Here is an 18,049-nt window from a genome sequence, read left to right as displayed (position 1 = left end):
ACTCATTAGCACAAGGATTCAAATCCCTGAGTGCCCAGACTCACATGCTCACTAAATCACCCACAACCTATATAAGCCCATTTCCGTCCTTTGTAGATCATGTGCCATCAGTAAATTGGGTGCATTTTCATTGGGGAAGCCCTGTTCCTGAATAAGGGCAAAAATGATCTGGGAAGTTTGCCTGCAGCATAGTCTTTTTGTTCTAACAATGTGGATAAGGATTGGATCTGAGCAATACTGTGATCCTGGATATGACAATGAACTCCAATGAGAATATGGGAAAGGTACTAAGATATTTCTGAGACCATGGCAGAAACTCTGAATGTAGTGTGTCCTTGAAAAACTATCTATCCAAGCTGACACTCTGGGAATAGCTCTGAACTTGATTAAGACACTAAAAAAGGCCCTGAAACAAATGGAGAGTCTGATCATGGCCATAAGCAATGTAGTGCCATGAGTTCCACTGAGGCCCTGGGCAAAGTCTTTGGCTTTTTGAAAACATGCAGAATACTTTGACCAACATTAGTAAGCTGAGAATGTCTAAGGAACAAATGAATGCAAGATGAAAGGAAGAAGAATGCTAAGACTCTGGGGGAACAACCTGAGCATGACTGTGAATGGAGGAGACAAGAAATTTACTGAGGCCCTGGGCAAGGATTCACAATCCACTGAATTAGTACTAGAGCACATGAGGATCTTTAGTGATATGAAAAACCCTGAATTCCAGTGATAACACTTGGAAAAGGCCTGAACACCAGTTAGAAACCAGTAAAGAGCCTGAATATCAAGAGACACTCATGAAGGCCTTTGAATCATACAAACTCATGAAAAGCACTGGAACACCCCTGAAATGCTATGAAAAGCCCTTAGTTACAAAGAAATCCTAGAGATCATCCTAAATACTGCAGATACCCGGTGGAAGTCATTGAGACCCAACAGAGAACATGGGAAGGCTATTAGCCTTATTGTTGAGCTGGAAAAGCACTGACAAACAAGGAGACTATGGGCAAGACCCCAATGCCAATGACCCTGGTGGAAGCCCTCAACACCACTGTAATGTTATTTATTGAATAGGTTTAGCCTGAGATCCAATTATATCTGAGATCTCAGAAAAGACAAAGAGCATCCATGAGCCTGTGTTAAGTCATTGGGGAAAGCATTGAGCCACATTGAGACCCTGCAGAAAGCCCTGAGCTAACCCTAAGGAACAGGGAGTAGCCCTGAGTGCCTCTGTCACAGTGCATAAATCCCTAAGCATTGGGAATGACAATGACAATGGGAATATCTCTGTTATAATGACACACTGGCAAACTCTATTCCCCAATAAGACAACAGGGAAGGCTATTATTTTCCAAAATATGGTGGAAGAATGTGAGCACCAATAGAAATTTCACAGAGTAATTAAATCCACTAAAAGAGTACTGTAGGTTGTATGCCACACTACTGAACTTGAAAAGGCCTTACAAACAATTGAACATGGCGGTGGATGCAGAGCACACCTGTGATGATGGGAATGGCACTTATCTTCACAGAGACCCTGGTCAAGGTCCTGAGATGCATTGAGAAACCCTGCTTGGCCCTGAAAACTGTGTTTTGCTTGGGAACATTCAGAGCCTCATTCTAAATCTGAAGAAGCACTGAGCATTGTGAAGACACTGAGAATATCATTGAGTCTCAGAGACAATGTTTAAAAGACTCTGAAATAAATGGATACTGAGCTTAGTTCTGAAACTCAGTGTTCCACTAAAAATGACAATAAGACCTCTTGAGAACTTTGGGAAGGCCCTGAGCACATGGTGAAATTGTGAGTGATGCCAATCTGCACTGAACATCTGGAACAGAAATGAGACCACTAACTCTCATGGGAAGATTTTGCACACATCTGTAAAACTAAGGAAGGGCCTTGGCTTTCCAAAAATTCTGAAGATCATTTAGATCACCATTGAAAATTAACAAAATTAACAAATTTTTGAATCTTTCAGCCTCTTCTAAAAACTTGGCAATACTACATACACCATGAATAACATGTAGACCTTTCTAAACAATATTGAAATTCTTGGAAAGGCCTTGATCCCTCATAAAAATCTAGGGTAGGCCTTGAGGCCCATTGACCCTGGGAAAGGTGATGAGTCTCTTTGATACCCTAATGTCACAGAGAATTTGACTTAGACTGTGATCATCAGTGTTTCCTGGGAAGACTCTAGGGTAGGCCCTGAGTGCCCAGGAAGGCAATGACACCACAAATACTCTGCAGAAGTTCCTGGAGATCACTGTAATCCTGGTGAATGCCCTGGGACAAAGACTCTGGGCAGGACCTGAGCAACACTGTGACCCAGAGAATGGCAATGAACTCCACCGAGAACCTGGGGAAAGTGCTGAGATTTACTGAGACACTGACAAAAACTCTGAATGCCAAGAGACTTTTTTAAAGGCCTTTGAATCACACAAACTCATGGAGCACCCCTGAAATTCTATGGACAGTTGTGAGTCATGCTGAAATCCTAGAGATATTTCTGACAACTACAGATATACTATGGAAGGCTCTGAGCCCCACTAAGAACATGGGAGGAGCCATAAGCTTCATCATAGAGCTGAAAAAACACTGGGACACAAGGAGACACTGGAAAGGTCCACAACCACATTTTAATGCTAGAGGAGCCATGAACCCTACTGTGAATCTATCTATTAAATATCTTCAGCCTCTCAGAAGATATGAGGCAAAAAATCTGAAAATTAATCTTACCTAAGTTCTCACAAAAGACCCTAGAGAATTCCCTGAGTTTCTGTAAGTCACTGAAAAAAACAATAATACAGACATAAATCCTGGAGAAGTCCCTGAGTTTAAACTAATAAACATGGGGTAGCCTTGATGGCTACTGACACAATGGGGAAGGTCCTAAGCACCACTATGACAATGGGAATATCACTCTGTTACAATGTCACACTGCAAAAGGCTCCCTTTCCTAGTGAAACCACAGGAAAGTCCATTATTTTTCCAGAATACTGGGAAATAATCTAAGCCCACTAGATATTGTATACGTTCTTAAATTAACTGAAATACTAGGGTAGGGTCTAGGCATTACTATTATTCTTGGGAAGGCCCTGACATATATAACACTTTAGATGCTAAGCACCGCTGTGATCTTTGGAATGGCACTTAGCTCCACTCTGGACAAGGCCCTGGGATTCAGTGGGAATCCCCGCACAGCCATAAAAACTGCATTTTTATTGGGAAGATTCAAAGCATCATAATGAGCTGGAATAAGCATGAGCATCACTGAGATTCTGAGAATAGCACTGGGATTCTTAAACATCCTGGAAAAGACTCTAAAATAACAGTTAACTGTTATTGAAATTCTTTGTTTGTTGAAATACTGTGGTAGGCTCTGAAACTCAGTGTCCCCTACAAAAGAAAACATTGTCTATTGAGGCCCCAGGGAAGGCCCTGAGGAAATGGTGAGACTGTGGAAGGTGCTGATGTGTACTGAGAGCTGGGAAGGCAATGGAACACTAACTTTCTTGGGACAGTTGTGTAGAATTCTGTCAATGTATGGAGGGCTCTTTACCTTCTTAAAAATCTGATGAATATTTTGAACAATACTAAGGAAACAGTGAATGAAATTAATGAATCTGAGATTCTTGTTGAAGACTTGAGCATCTTCTAAACACTGGGCAATATCCCAAGCACCATGAAGACCATGTGGAACTTTCTAAATCAGATTAAAATTCTGGGCAAGGACTTAAGCCCTCCTGAGACACTATGGTAGGCCCTGAGGAACACTGTCACTAAGAAACACTCTCAACTCCTCTGACACCATGACTGTCACTGAGACAGTGGGGTAGGCCCTGATCATCAGTGTAAACTGGGAACAGTATAGCTCCACTGAGTGCCTGGGAAGGTCATGGCAGCACTGAGACTGGAGAAGGCCCTGGGCACCACTGTGACCCTGAGGATTGCCCTGATTCTCACTAAAACTTGAGGCTTACCCTGAGCAAACTGTGACCCTGAGAATGGCAATAAACTCCTCTGACAAATTGGAAAATTAACAGATTTTTCTGAGACCTGGGCAGAAACTCCAGAATAATGTGTCTTTATGGAAGTATAGACACCATGGGGACACTTTAGAAATAGCACTGAACATGACAAAGACACTCTGAGGCACTGGGAAAAACTGAGAGCCTGGTAATGGTCATGAGTTCCACAGGAACTGGCAAGGCTTTTGTTACTTTGAATAAACGGGGAACATTTTGAATCACACTGAGCTGTGGGGAATGTCCAAAAGCTCAACTGGATACCCGAGAAAAAGAAAGAGAACACTAAGACTCTGGAGGAATGTGCTAATCATGACTGACACTGGAGGACACCATGAAACCCACTGAGATCCTGGGCAAAAACCTACAATCCACTGAGTCACTGCCAGACTCAATGAGACTCCTTGATGACCTGCAAATGCACTGAATTCCAGTGACACACTGGGAAAAGCCAATTAGGACACCAATTAGAACTGAGTAAAGGCTCTTAATGCCAAGAGACACTTTTGAAGGAGTTTGAGTCACACAAATTCATGGAAAGCATCTGACCATGTGTGAAACATTATGGATTGCACAGAGTCACACTGAAATCTGGAGATTGGACTGAGAACTACAGGTACACTATGTAAGGCTGAGGCCCATTACAGAGTGTGGGAAAGAGAGGAGCTTTGTTGTTGAGCTAGAAAAGCACAGAGACACAAGGACACCTGGAAAATATCCACAATCTCACTGAGACCCTGGTGGAGGCCCTGAAGCCCACTGTAAAACTGCTAATTTAAAGCCTTTACTCTCACAGAAGTTCTGCAGAAAAAAATCAAGATCCAATCATACCTGAATCTCCAAAAAGATCCCAGAGAATACCCTGAGCCCCTGTATTTATTGGGGAAAGCAATAAGTGAGACTGAAATGCTGCAGAAAGCCCTGAGCTTACACTAAGAGACATTGGGTAGCCCTGAATGTGGCTGACACAGTGGGGAAAGTCTGAGCACCACTATGACAGTGGGAATATCTCTGTTATAGGAACACACTGAGTAAGGCTCTATACAGCAATGTGACACTGGGGGAAGGTCATTATTTTCACAGAATACTAGGGATGAACCAGAGCACAATTAGATATTGTGTAGAGTTCTTAAATCCTCTGAAATAGTAGTGTATGCCCTGGATCTCACTACAATGTTTTGGAAGGCCCTGACACACAATCAAACTACTAGGAAGATGCTGAGCACAACTGTGATGCTGGGAGTGGCACTTTGCTCCACAGAGAGAGACCCTGGGCAAGGTCCGTGGATTCAATAAGAAACCCTGAGAGGCCCTGAACACTGTGTATCCTTTGGGAATATCCAGAGCCTTACTCCAAGGCATGAAGAATAACTAAGTATCACTGAGACTCTTAGAATAGCACTGGGTGTATTGAAAACCTGTAAAAGACCTGGAAATTCTAGGAGCCTCTATGTTTGGCTCTGAAACTCCGTGTTCCCCTGAAAAAAAAGACATGAGACATATAGAGCCCTCTGGAAAGGCCCTGAGCATGTGAGGAAATTGTGAATGGTGCTGATCTGCACTGAGAGCCTGGGAAGACAGTAAGACCACTAAGACTCTTGGAAGGTTGTGCACAACTTTGTCTACCTAAGGAAGGTCCATTCACCTTCCTAAGAATCTGAAGAATATTTTGAACACCACTGAGATCATAGTGAATAAAAGTAATGAATCTGAGACTCTTATTGAAGCCTTGAGCCTCTTTTAAAAAATGGGCAATATTCAAAACACAAAGATCATATGGACCTTTATGCATAAGATTGAAATTCTGGGAAGACTTTGAGCCATCCTGAGACTTTAGTGTAGGTCCTGAGGCAAATTGACACTGGAATAGTCCCTGAACATGTCTGATATCCAAAATGTCTCTAAGCCTCTGAGATGGGTGCTGATTATCAGTGTAACTTAGGAAGACTATAGCTTCACTGAGTGCCTGGGAAGGAATTACTCCACAATGGCTCTGGAGAAGGCCCTGGGCACCACTATGACCCTGCAGAATGTCTTGAGAATCAGTGAGATTGTGGGCTGGGCCTGAGTTACCACTCTGATCCTCGGAATGGCAATAAACTCCACTAAGAACCTGAGAAAAGTGCTGAGATTCACTAAACCCTGGCAAAGATGCTAAAACCATTGCATCTTTAGGCAACTATATAAGCCATGAAGAGACTCTGGGTATAGCACTGAACATAATTGAGACAGTGCAAAAGGCCCTGCAAGAAACTGAGAGCCTGGTCATGGTCATGAGTTCCACAGAGGCCCTGGGCAAGGCCTCTGGCTCTTTGAAAACCTGGGGAACATCCTGAATCACACTGGGAGGCTCAGAATGTCCAAGAGCTCAAATGAATGCACAAGGAAGTGAAGGATCACACTAAGACTCTGGGGGCACCCTGAGCACTACTGTGACAATAGAGAAGACCAGGAAACCCACTGAGATCTGGCAAGAACCAGGGGATTACAATAAACACACAACCTGGGAAAGGTGCTGAGATGAGTGAGACTCTGGCAAAATCTCTGAACTCAATGTGATTTGGGGGAATTACCTAAGACCTGGTGAGACTCTGGGAATAGCACAGAACATGACTGAGACTTTGCAAAAGGTCCAGAGTAATACTCAGAGTCTGGTAATGGCTATGAGTTCCACTGAGGCCCTGTGTGAGGCCTTTTCTATTTGAAAACCTAGAGAACACCCTGAACCACACTGAGATAATACAAATGTCCATGAGCTGAACTGAATGCATGAGGGAGGGAAGGAGAACACTAAGATTCTGGGAAAACACCCTGAGCTAAACTGTGAGACTGTAGAAGATTATGACATCCACTGAGACCCAGGGCAAGAATCCACAATCCACTGAATCATTACCAGAATCTGTGAGCTTACTTAGTGACCTGCAAAAACCCTGAAATCCAGTGAAACAGTGGGAAAGCCCAATTAAAATATTATAAATGTTCTGAATGTCAAAAAACACTTTGTAAGCCTTTGAATCACAAAAAAACAAGGAAAGCATCTGAATACCCCTGAAATTCCATGAAGAGTCCTGAGTCACAATAAAATTTTGGAGATATTTCAGATACCTACAGATACACTGGGAAATACACTGATATCCATTATATAGCATGAGAAAACCATGAGCTCCATTGTTGAGCTTCATTGTTGAGCTTAAAAAACACTGAAACAAGGCGACCCTAGGAGGCCTTGACCCTGGTGGAGGCCTTGAAACAAGGTGTGAAACTATGTATTGAAGGCCTTTAGCCCACAGAAGTTCTGCTTGGGGGGACTCTAAGACCAAATCACACCTGGCATCTCAAAAAAGACCGAGAATTCCCTGAGCATTGTAAGTTATTGAGAAAAGTACTGAGCCAGACTGAGACCCTAGAAAAAGCCCTGAGCCTATACGTGTAAGCATGGGGTACTCCTGAGGGCTGCTGACACATTGGGAAAGGCCCTGAGTACCATTATGGTAATGGGGCTATCTCTCTGTTACAGTGACACACTGGGCAAGGATCTATTCCCCAATGAGACACAAAGAAGGGCCATTTATTTTCTTGAATACTGTGAAAGATTCTGAGCACCACTAGATATTTTATATCCACTGAAATAGTACTGTGGGCCCTAAATCCCAATATGAGATTTAGGAAAGCCCTCACATACAATCAAATACTGAGAAAGATATAAGCTCCACTAAGCTCCAGAAAGAACCTGTGGAAGGCTCTGAGATCCATTGAGAAACCCTGGTCATCCCTAAACTCAATGTTTCCTTTCAGAAGATTTAGAGCACTGCTGTGAAACTGGTAGAAACATTGAGCATCACTGAGACTCTGATAATGAAAAGGAGCCTCAGGGACAACCTGTAATAGACCCTGAAATGAAAGGATAACCTGAGGTTGCCTCTGAAACTCAGTCTTCCCTGCAAAGAGCAATGAGACCTATGAACCCTCGGGAAGGCTTGGATTAAATGGTGAATTCATCAATGGTGCTGACCTGTACTGAGGGCCTGGAAAGGCAATGAGACCACTAAGATTTTTAGCGAAGTTGTGCACAAATCTGTCAAAATATAAAAGGACTCTTCCTCTTCCTAAGAATCTGAAGATTATTTTGAACATAACTGAGACAATAATGAATAGAATTAATGGAGCTGAGACTCTTGTTTAAGGCTTAGGCCTCTTCTACACACTGGGCCATATTCCAAGCACCAGGAGGACCATTTGGACCTTTCTAAACATGACTGAAAATGTGAGGAAGGCCTGGAGCCCTCCTGAGACTCTAGATTAGGCTCTGAGACCCACTGACATTGGAAAAGACCAGATCCCTCTGATACCCTGAGTGTCACTAAGACTCTGTCACTGTTACCTGGGAAGACTATAGCTTCTGTGAGGGCTTGTGAAGGCAAAGATACCATTAAGATTCTGCAGAAGGTCCTGGGCACAACTGTGACTGCGGGGAATGCCCTGAGACTCAGTAAGACTCTGGTCTGACCATGAGCAACCCTGTGATGCTGGAAATGACAATAAATTCCACTGGAAAACTGGGAAGTGTGCTGAGATTTTTCGGAGTCCTTGGGAAAAACTCTAAATTCATTATTTCTTTCTGGAGCTATCTAAGACCTGGTGAAACTCTGGGAATAGCACTGGCAAACTGGAAAGTGTGCTGAGATTTACTTGTTATCTAAATTTATTGTTTTTGTCTGTAATTATCTAAGCCCTGGTGAAACTTTGGGAATAGCACTAAACACGACTGAGAGACTGCAAAAGGCCCTGAGTAAAACTGAGTGCCTGGACCATGAGTTCCACTGAGGCAACAGGAAAAGCCTTTGGCTCTTTGAAAACCAAGGACGCATCCTAAACCACACTGATATTATGGGAAAGTTCAGTAGCTCAACTGAATGCACGAGGAAGGTAAAGAGAACACTAAGACTCTGGGAAAATACTCAGACACAGCACTAAGCCTGGAGGAGACCATGAAGCCCACAGAAAAACTGGGAAAGAACCCATATCCAATAAATCAGTACCAGAGTCCATAAGCCTCCTTAGTGTCTTGCAAAGCCCTGAATTTCAGTGATACACAGGGAAGACCCTGAACACCATATAGGAACCAGTGGGTGCCCTGAATTACAAGAGACACTTCTAAAGGCTTTTAAATCATAAACACATGGAAAGCACCTGAACATCCATGAAATGCTGTAGACAGGCCTGAGTCCCACTGATAGCATAGAGATGGACCTGAGAACTACACATACACAATGAGAAACAATGAGGCCCACTACAGAACATGGGGGAGCCATGAGCTTCCTTGCTGAGCTGGGCAAGCACTGAGACACAGGAGACCCTGGAAGAGATCCACAAACCAACTTTAACCCTGGTGGAGGCACTGAACAAAACTGTGAACTATTTATAGAAGGCCTTTAGCCTCACAGAAGCTCTGGGGGAAAACTGTTACACACAATGTACCTGACATCACAATAAAGATGCTAGAGAATTCCTAGGCCCCTGTAAGTCATTGCGGGAAAACACTGAGCCAAACTGAGACCCTGCAGAAGGCCCTGAGCTTACATTAAGAAACATGTCGTGGCCCTGAGTGCTGCTGACACATTGACAATATTATGAGCAGTGCTAGGGAATGTCTGTCTGATACAGTGACACACTGGGGAAAGCTCTATTCCCCTATGAGACACTACAAAGACCATTATTGACCCAGAGTACTGTGGAAGAATCTGAGCACCACTAGATATTGTTCCACATTCTTAAAACCACTGAAAATTCTGGTAGGCCCTAGGTCTCACTGCAATACTTGGGAAGGCCCTGACAAACAATCAAATTCTAGGGAAGATTCTGAGCACAACTCGGATGCTTGGAATGGCACTTAGCCCCACAGACACCCTGGGCAAAACCCTGGGATTCATTAAAAAACCCTCAATGACCCTGAACACACTGTTTCCTTTGGAAAGATTCACAGCCTCATAATGACAGAAGCACTGAGAATAGCACTGAGCTTCATGAACACCTTACAAAAGACCCTGAAATTATACTATACTCCGAGGTTGGCTCTGAAACATAATGTTGCCCTGCAAAAGGCAATGAGACCTATGGAGACCCTTGGGGAGGCCGTGAGCACATGATGTGTTTGTGGGTTGTGCTGATCTGCACTGAGAGCTGGGAAGGCAATGAGATCACTAAGTCTTGGGAAAGTTGTGCCTATATCTGTCAATATAAGGAGGGCCCTTTGTCTTCCTAAAACTCTGATGAATATTTTGAACAGAACAGAGACAACAATGAATGAAATTAATGAAACTGAGACTTTTGCTGAAGACTTGAGCCCTTCTTAACACTGGGCAATATTACAGGCACCATGAAGTCCATGTGGAACTTTCTGAACAAGATTGAAATTCTGAGGAAGACCGTGAACACTCCTGAGACAGTGGGGTTGGCCCTCTGGCCCACTGACACTGGAAAAGACACTAAATCCCTTTGATACCCTGAGTCTCACTATGATTCTGTGGTAAGCCCTGATCATAAGTGTACCCTCAGAAAACTCACTGAGTGCCTAGGAAGACAATAACACCATTAATTCTATGGAGAAGGCCCTAGGCATGTGACCCTGTAATGTCAAGACACTGGACTTGACTGAGCAACACTGTTACCCTAGGAATAGCAATGAATTCCACTGACAAAAGGGGACAAGTTCAGACATTTACTGAGACCCTGGCAAGAACTCTAAACCCAGTGTGTCTTTAGGGAACTATCTAATCCTGTTTATTCTCTGCAAATAGCACTCAAAATGAATGAGACACTGCAAGTATCCCTAAGAAAAATAAATGGGAGTGTAATAATGGCTAGGGTTCCACTGAAGCCCTTGGAAAGACCTTCGGCTCCTTGAAAACCTGGGAAACATCTTTTCCCATGCTGAGAATGTCCAAGAGCCCAACTGAATGCACAAGTAATGGAAGCAGAGCACTAAGACTTTGAGGGAGCATCCTGAGAATGACTGTGAGCAGGAGGAGACCAAGAAACCCCATGATGCCCCAGGACAAGGACGTACATCCCATTGAATCAGTACCAAGGTCCATGATACTCCTTTGTGACCTTCAAAAGCCCTGAATGACATGGATACACTGAGAAAATGCTGAACAGCAATTAAAAACCAGTGAAGGCCCTGAATGCCTAGAGATTATTTTGAAGACCCATGAATCACACAAACTCATGGAAGGTCTCTGAACAGACCTGAAACTCTATGGACAGCCCTGAGTCATACTAGCATGCTGTAGATTGTCCTGAGCACTACACATGCACTGTAGAAGACATGATGTTCCTCTAAAAAGCATGGGAAAGCCACAGGCTTCATTGTTAAGCTGGAAAAAAAACTGAAACACAAAAAGATTCTGGAAAGATCCACCACCCTGCTAAGAGCCTCATGTGCCCTGTGCACAACTCTCAGCCTGTTCATTGACAGGCTTTAGCCTCACAGAAGCTCTGGGGAATAATCTGAGACCCAAGAATAGCTGAGATCTCAAAAAGCACACTAGAGAATTCCTTGAGCCCACGTAGATGAGCAGGGAAAGCACAGAGCTAGAGGGAGACCCTGGAGAAGACCCTGAGCTTACACTAGCAGACATGGGGTAGCCCTGAGTGCTGCTGACACGGTGGGGTAGGCCCTGAGCACCACTATGACAATGGGAATAGCCCTGAGTTTCAACAGCACACTTGGCAAGGCTGTATTTTTCAATGATACACTATGGAAGGTGACTAGAATGCTGTGGAAGAATGTGAACACTACTAAATGTACCCCAGAGTTCTGAAATCCACTGAAATGGTGCATAGATCTCAATACAATACTTGAAGAGGCCTCACATACACAATCAAACTTTGGGGAGATGTGGAGCACAGGTGTGATACTGAGAACAAAGCTTAGCTTGACAGAGGACTTGGGGAAAGCCTTGGAATTCATTGAAAAATCCTTAATGGACTGAACCCACAGTATTGTTTTAGAAATATTCAAGCCACACTCCAAGGCTGGGAAAAGCACTAAGAGACTCGAGAAAACCAAGAGATTCTGAGATATTGACAATAGCACTGAGCCTCATGGACAACCTGAAAAAGACACAGAAATAAATAAGAAACCCTGAAGTTGGCTATGAAACTAAGTGTTCCCCTGCAAAAGGTCATGAGACCTATTGAGACCCTCGGAAATCCCCTGAGCACAGAGTAAACTGTGGATGTTGCTCCTCTGCTCCCAAAGGGCAGAAGACCACTAAGACTCTTGGGAAGGTTATGCAGACACCTGTCTACCTAAGGAAGGGCCTTTTTTCTTCCTACAGATCTGTAGATATTTGAACATCATTAAGACAACAATAAAATTAATGAATCTCTTGTTGAAGTTTTGAGCCTCATCTAAAAACCATGAAGACCATGCGGACATTTCTGAACAAATTGAAATTCTGGGGAAGAACTTGAGCCCTCCTGAGACTCTAGGGTAGATTCTGAGGCCCATGGACACTAGGTAATACTCTGAGCCCCTCCAATACCCTGAGTGTTAGTAACTCTGGGATAGGCCCTGATTATCGGTGTAACCTGGAAAGACTATACATTCATTAAGAGTCTGGGTAGCCAATGACACCACTAAGATGTTTAAGAAAACCCTGGGTACCACTGTGACTCTGGGGAATGCTCTGAGAAAACTCACTTTCTGGGCTGACCATGAGCAATTACATGACCCAAGGAATGGCAATGGACTTCACAGAGAACCTTGGAAAGGTGCTGAGGACTACTGAGACACAGGCAAAAACTCAGACACAAATGAATCTTTGGGGAATTACCTAAGCCTTTGTGAGACACTTGGAATAGCCCTGAACATGACTGAGACACTGCAAATGGCCGTGAGAAAAACAGATCCTGATAATGGGCATAAGTTCCACTAAGGCCCTAAGCAAGTCCATTGGCTCTTTGAAAACTTGAAGAACATCCTGAACCACACTGAGATGCTGGGAATGTCCAAGAGCTCAACTGAATACACAGGGAAGAAAAGGAGAAGTCTAAAGATCTGGGGGAACACCTTGAGCCAGACTCTCAGATTGGAGAAAACCATAGAACCCACTGACATGCTAGGTTGGAACCCAAAATCCACTGAAAAAGTACCAGTGTTTATGAGTCTCCATACAGTCCTGAAAAAGTCCTAAATTCCAGTGATACTATGGGAAAAACCATGAATATAATTAAAAACCAGAGAAGGCCCAGAGTGCCAAAAGACACTTATGAAGCCCCTTGAATCACATAAATCCAAGAAAAACATCTGAACTACAATAAAATACTATGGACAGACCTGAGTCTCACTGAAATCCTAGAGATTTTCCTGAGAACTACAGATACATGGTGGGAGGCATTGATACCCACTAAAGAACCTGGGAAAGCCATGAGCTTCATTGTTGATATTGAAAAGCACTGAGACACAAGGATATCCTGGGAAAGACCCACAATCCCACTTAAACCCTGGTGGAGGGCTTGAACACCACTATAACCCTATTGAAGGCCTTTTGCCTCACAGAAGTTCTGGGGAGGAATCTGAGACCTGTCAACCTAAGGTGTGGTCCTTCACCTTTCTAAAATCTGAAGAATAGTCTCAACACCATTGAGACAACAATGAGTGAAATTAACAACTCTGACACTCTTGGTGAAGCCTCCTCTAAACACTGGATAATATTTCACACATCATGAACACCCTGTGGAACATTCTAAACATGACTGAAATTCTGGGGATGGCCTTGAGCCTTTGAGAGATTAGGGGGCAAAAAATCTCAACTGGATGCAGAAGGAAGGAAATGAGAACATGGAGACAATTTGGGAACAACATGAACTTGACTGTCAGACAGGAGGAGACCATGAAACCCACAGACATCCTGAGTTGGGACCCACAATCCACCAAATCAGTACCAGAGTCCATGAGCCTTCTTAGTAACGTAAAAAAAAAAAAGTCCTGAATTCCCTTAACAACAATTAGAAACAAGTGGAGACCCTCAATGCCAAAAGACACTTTTAAAGGCCTTTGAATCACACAAACTCATGGAAAATATCTGTAGACATCTGAAAGTCTCTGTTCAGACCTGAGTCACATGGAAATCCTGGAGACTTTGCTGAGAACTACAGATACACTGTGGAAGGCCTTGAAGACCACTAAAGAACATGGAAAAGCCATGAGTTCATTATTGAGCTTGAAAACACTGAGACACAAGGACACCCTGGGAAAGTCCCACAGTCCCACTTAGACACTGGTAGAAGCCCTCAACTCCACTGTAATATGCTGAAGACCTGTAGCATCACAGAAAATTGGGAAAATAATTTAAGATTCAATAATATCTGAAATATCGAAAAATACCCTAGAAAATAACCTGATCCCATGTAAGTTACTGGGGAGAACACTGATCCAGACTGAGACCCTGGAGAAAGCCCTGAAATAATAGTAAGAAATATGGGTAGCCCTAAGTGCCAGTGACACAGTAGGAAATGCCCTGAGCACCATTGTGAAAGTGGGAATATCTCTGTGTTACAATGCCACACTGGGTAAGCCTGTATTCCTCAGTGAGATATTAGCAAAACCATCTCCCCCTCCTGAATGCTGTGGAAGAATCAGAGTACCACTAAATATTGTGCAGAGTTCTTAATCCAGTGAAATAGCTAGGGTAGGTCTTAGGTCTCACCAAGATTCTTGGGAAGGCTGAGATACTCAGTCAAACTCTGGGGAGGATGCTGAGCATCTTCATTTGCAGCTGTGAAGCTGTAAATGGCACATACCTCCACAGAGACACTGGGCAAGGTACTGGGATTCATTGAGAATCCCTGAATGCCCCTGAATTCAGTGTTTCTTTTGGGAATATTCAGAGACTTACTTGAAGCTGAAAAAAGCACTGAGCATCCTGGAGATTTTGAGAGTAGCTCTGAGCCTCATACACAAACTGTGAAAAAAAAAAACATGAAATAATAGACACTCTGAGGTTGTCTCTGAAACATCATGTTCTTCTGCAAAAAGCAGCAACACCAATTGAGAATCTTAAAAAGACCCTGAGCACATGGTGAAATTGTGAATGGTGCTGACCTGTACTGAGAACCTGGGAAGGCACTGAGATTACTAAGACTTTGGAAATGTTGTGCACACATCTGTCAAACTAAGGAATAGCCCTTCACCTTCCCAAGAATATGAAGACTAGTTTGAACACCATTGAGACCACAGTGAATGAAATTAACCAAACTGAGACACTGGTAGGAGCCTTGAGCATCTTTTAAACACCAGGCAGGAGTCCATGCACCATGAATAACATATGGGCTTTTCTAAACAACAATGAAATTCTGAAGAAGGCCTTGAGCTCCCTGAGAATCTAGGGTAGGCTCTGAGGCCCACTGACACTTGGAAAGACCCTGAGCTCCTTAACACCCCAAGTGTCACAAAGATTTTGGGGTAGGCCCTGATCATCAATGTAAACTGGGAAGACTATAGATTTACTTAGTACCTCAGAAGGCAGTGACACTGCTAAGACTCTGCAGAAAACCTGGGTACCACTGGGACCCTGAGAAAGGCCCTGTGACCCAGTAAGTCTCTGTGCATTCCCTGAGAAACTCTGTGACCTTGGAAATGGCAATAAACTCAACTGAGAACATGGGAAATGTGCTGAGATATTACTGAGACCTTGGCAAATACTATGAACCCCGTGTGTCTTTAGGGAATTATCTAAGCCCAGGTGAGAGTCTGGACATAGCACTGAACATGACTGAGACTCTAAAAGGCCCCAAGGAAAACTGAAAGCTTGGTGATGGTCATGAGTTCCACTGAATCCCTGGGTAAGACCTTCAGGCCCTTGAATAACTGGGGAACATCATGAAACTCACCGAGGAGGTGGGAATGTCCAAGAGCTCAACTGAATGGATGAGGAAGGAAAGAAGAACACTAAGAGTCTGGGGAACTCTCTGAGCATGACTGTGAGACTAAAGGAGTCCACGAAACCCACTGAGACCCTGGACAAACCCCCAATCCATGAACCAGTAGCAGAGTCCATGAGCCTCCTTTATCACCTGCAAAAGCCCTGAATTTCATTGATACAGATAAAATCCCTGAACACCAATAAGAAATTAGCGAAGGCTCCAAATGCAAAAAAAAAAAAAAAAAAAAAAAAAAAAAAAAAATTTTGAAGGCCTTTGAATCACCTAAACTCATGGAAGCATCTGAACACTCCTGAAATTTAATGGATAGTCCTGAGTCACAATGAATTCCTGAGACTGTCCTGAGAACTACACCTACACAGGGGAAGGCCCTGTGGTCCCACAAAGATCATGGGTAACCCCTGAGCTTCATTGTTGAGCTTGAAAAAGAATAAGACACAAGGACACACTGGGAAAATCTACTACCCATGTAGTCCATGGTGGAGGCCCTGAACATTACTGTAAATCATTACTGTAATTACTGTGAGGCCTTTAGCCTTACAGAAGCTCTAGGGAAGAATCAGAGACATGTTATACCCAAGATTTTCAAAAAGGGATTATTAATTCCCTGAGCCCTTGTAAGTCTTTGGGGAAAGCACTGAGCCAGACAGAGCCTGGGGAGAATACCCTGAGCTTACACTGAGAAACACAGGCTAGCCATGAGTGCCCCTGGTGCAGTAAAGAAGGCCCTGAGCACAACAATGATAATGGGAATAGGTCCATGTTACAAGGACACCGGGGGCAGGTCTGATTTCCCAATGAGACACCTAGTGAAGGACATTATCTTTACAGAATAGTATAACACAATATGGGCACCATTTGATTTTTGAAGAGTTCTAAAGACCACTATAAAAGAGTAGTATACTCCCTAGGCTGCACTAAGATTTTTGGGCAGGTTCTGACACAATCAAACACTGGGCAACATGCTAAGCATCAGTTTGAAGCTGAAACTAGAGTTTAGCTTAACTGAGAACCTGGGAAAACCCTGGGATTGACTGAGTAACACTGAACAGCCCTGAAGCCTGTGTTTCCTCTGGAAGATTCAGAGCCTGGCTCCAAGGCCAGAAGAACAACTAAGCATCACTGAGACTCTGAAAAGAGCACTGAGCCTCAAAAAAAAAAAAAATGGGTCAAAGATGCTGAAAGAATAGGTGCCTCCAGGTTGGCTCTCAAACTCAGTGTTCCTCTGCAAGAGCAAGAGATCTAGTTAGATGTTTTCAAGGGCCCTGAGCACATGGTGAAATTGTGAACAAGGCTGATCTTCACTGAGATGCTGGGAAGGCAAGGAGGAAAATAAGACTTTTGTGTACATGTGCACACATTGGTTCATGGAAGGAAGGGACCTTCACTATTTTCAGAATATGAAGAATGTTTTGAACAGTAATGAGACTACACTCGATAAAATGAAAGTGAATGTTTTGTTGAAGGCTTGAACATCATGTAAACACTGGGTAGTATTCCAATGAGTACCATGAAGACCATGTGAAATTTTGTAAACAAGACAGAAATTATGTGGAAGGCTCTGAGCCCTCCTGAGTGTCTAGGGGATGTCTGAAGGCTCACTGACAATAAAAAGACCTGACCCCTCTGAAACCTTCAGTGTCACTAAGATTCTGGGATAGGCCCTGATTATCTGCATTATCCGGGAATATTGGAGCATCACGGAGGGTCTGGAAAGGACCACTGAGACTCAGCAAATAAGCCTTGCCTACCATTGTGACCCTGAGAGATGCCCTGCAACTCATTTAGACTCTGGGGTGGCCCTGGGAAGAGCAATGAACTCCACTGACAAAAAAAAAAAAAAAAAAAAAAAAACAACAATGAACTCCACTGGAAAAAGGTGATGAGACTTCCTGAGACTCTGGCAAAGTCTTGGAAACCAGTATGTGTTTGCAAACTATCTAAGCCCTGGTGAGGCTCTGGGAATAGCACTGCAAATGACAGAGACATTGCCAAAGGCCCTAAGAAAAATTGAGCATGGTAATTGCCATGAGATCCACTGTGGTCATGGGCAAGTCCTTTGGATTTT

At 43.5% G+C, this 18,049-nt stretch overlaps 1 protein-coding gene across 32 annotated transcripts in view; it reads right to left on the bottom strand.

The window, feature by feature from the left end:
- LOC110597052 (uncharacterized) overlaps positions 1–18,049 on the bottom strand; it is a 268,944-nt gene that overhangs the window by 208,470 nt on the left and 42,425 nt on the right. For 2 of the 32 annotated variants that reach the window (XR_013437306.1, XR_013437296.1), the window contains one exon: positions 14,937–15,002. The exons of the other annotated variants lie outside the window; for them this stretch is intronic. The gene's annotated coding sequence lies outside the window, so the exon portion shown is untranslated. The remainder of the gene's footprint in view (positions 1–14,936; positions 15,003–18,049) is intronic. 32 annotated transcript variants of the gene reach the window in all.

The sequence above is a fragment of the Ictidomys tridecemlineatus genome, chromosome 4 (assembly GCF_052094955.1).
Source record: "Ictidomys tridecemlineatus isolate mIctTri1 chromosome 4, mIctTri1.hap1, whole genome shotgun sequence".
Classification (NCBI taxonomy): Eukaryota; Metazoa; Chordata; class Mammalia; order Rodentia; family Sciuridae; genus Ictidomys; species Ictidomys tridecemlineatus.
Note: the sequence above shows the minus strand (reverse complement) of the source record. Positions and strands in the feature narration are given on the sequence as shown.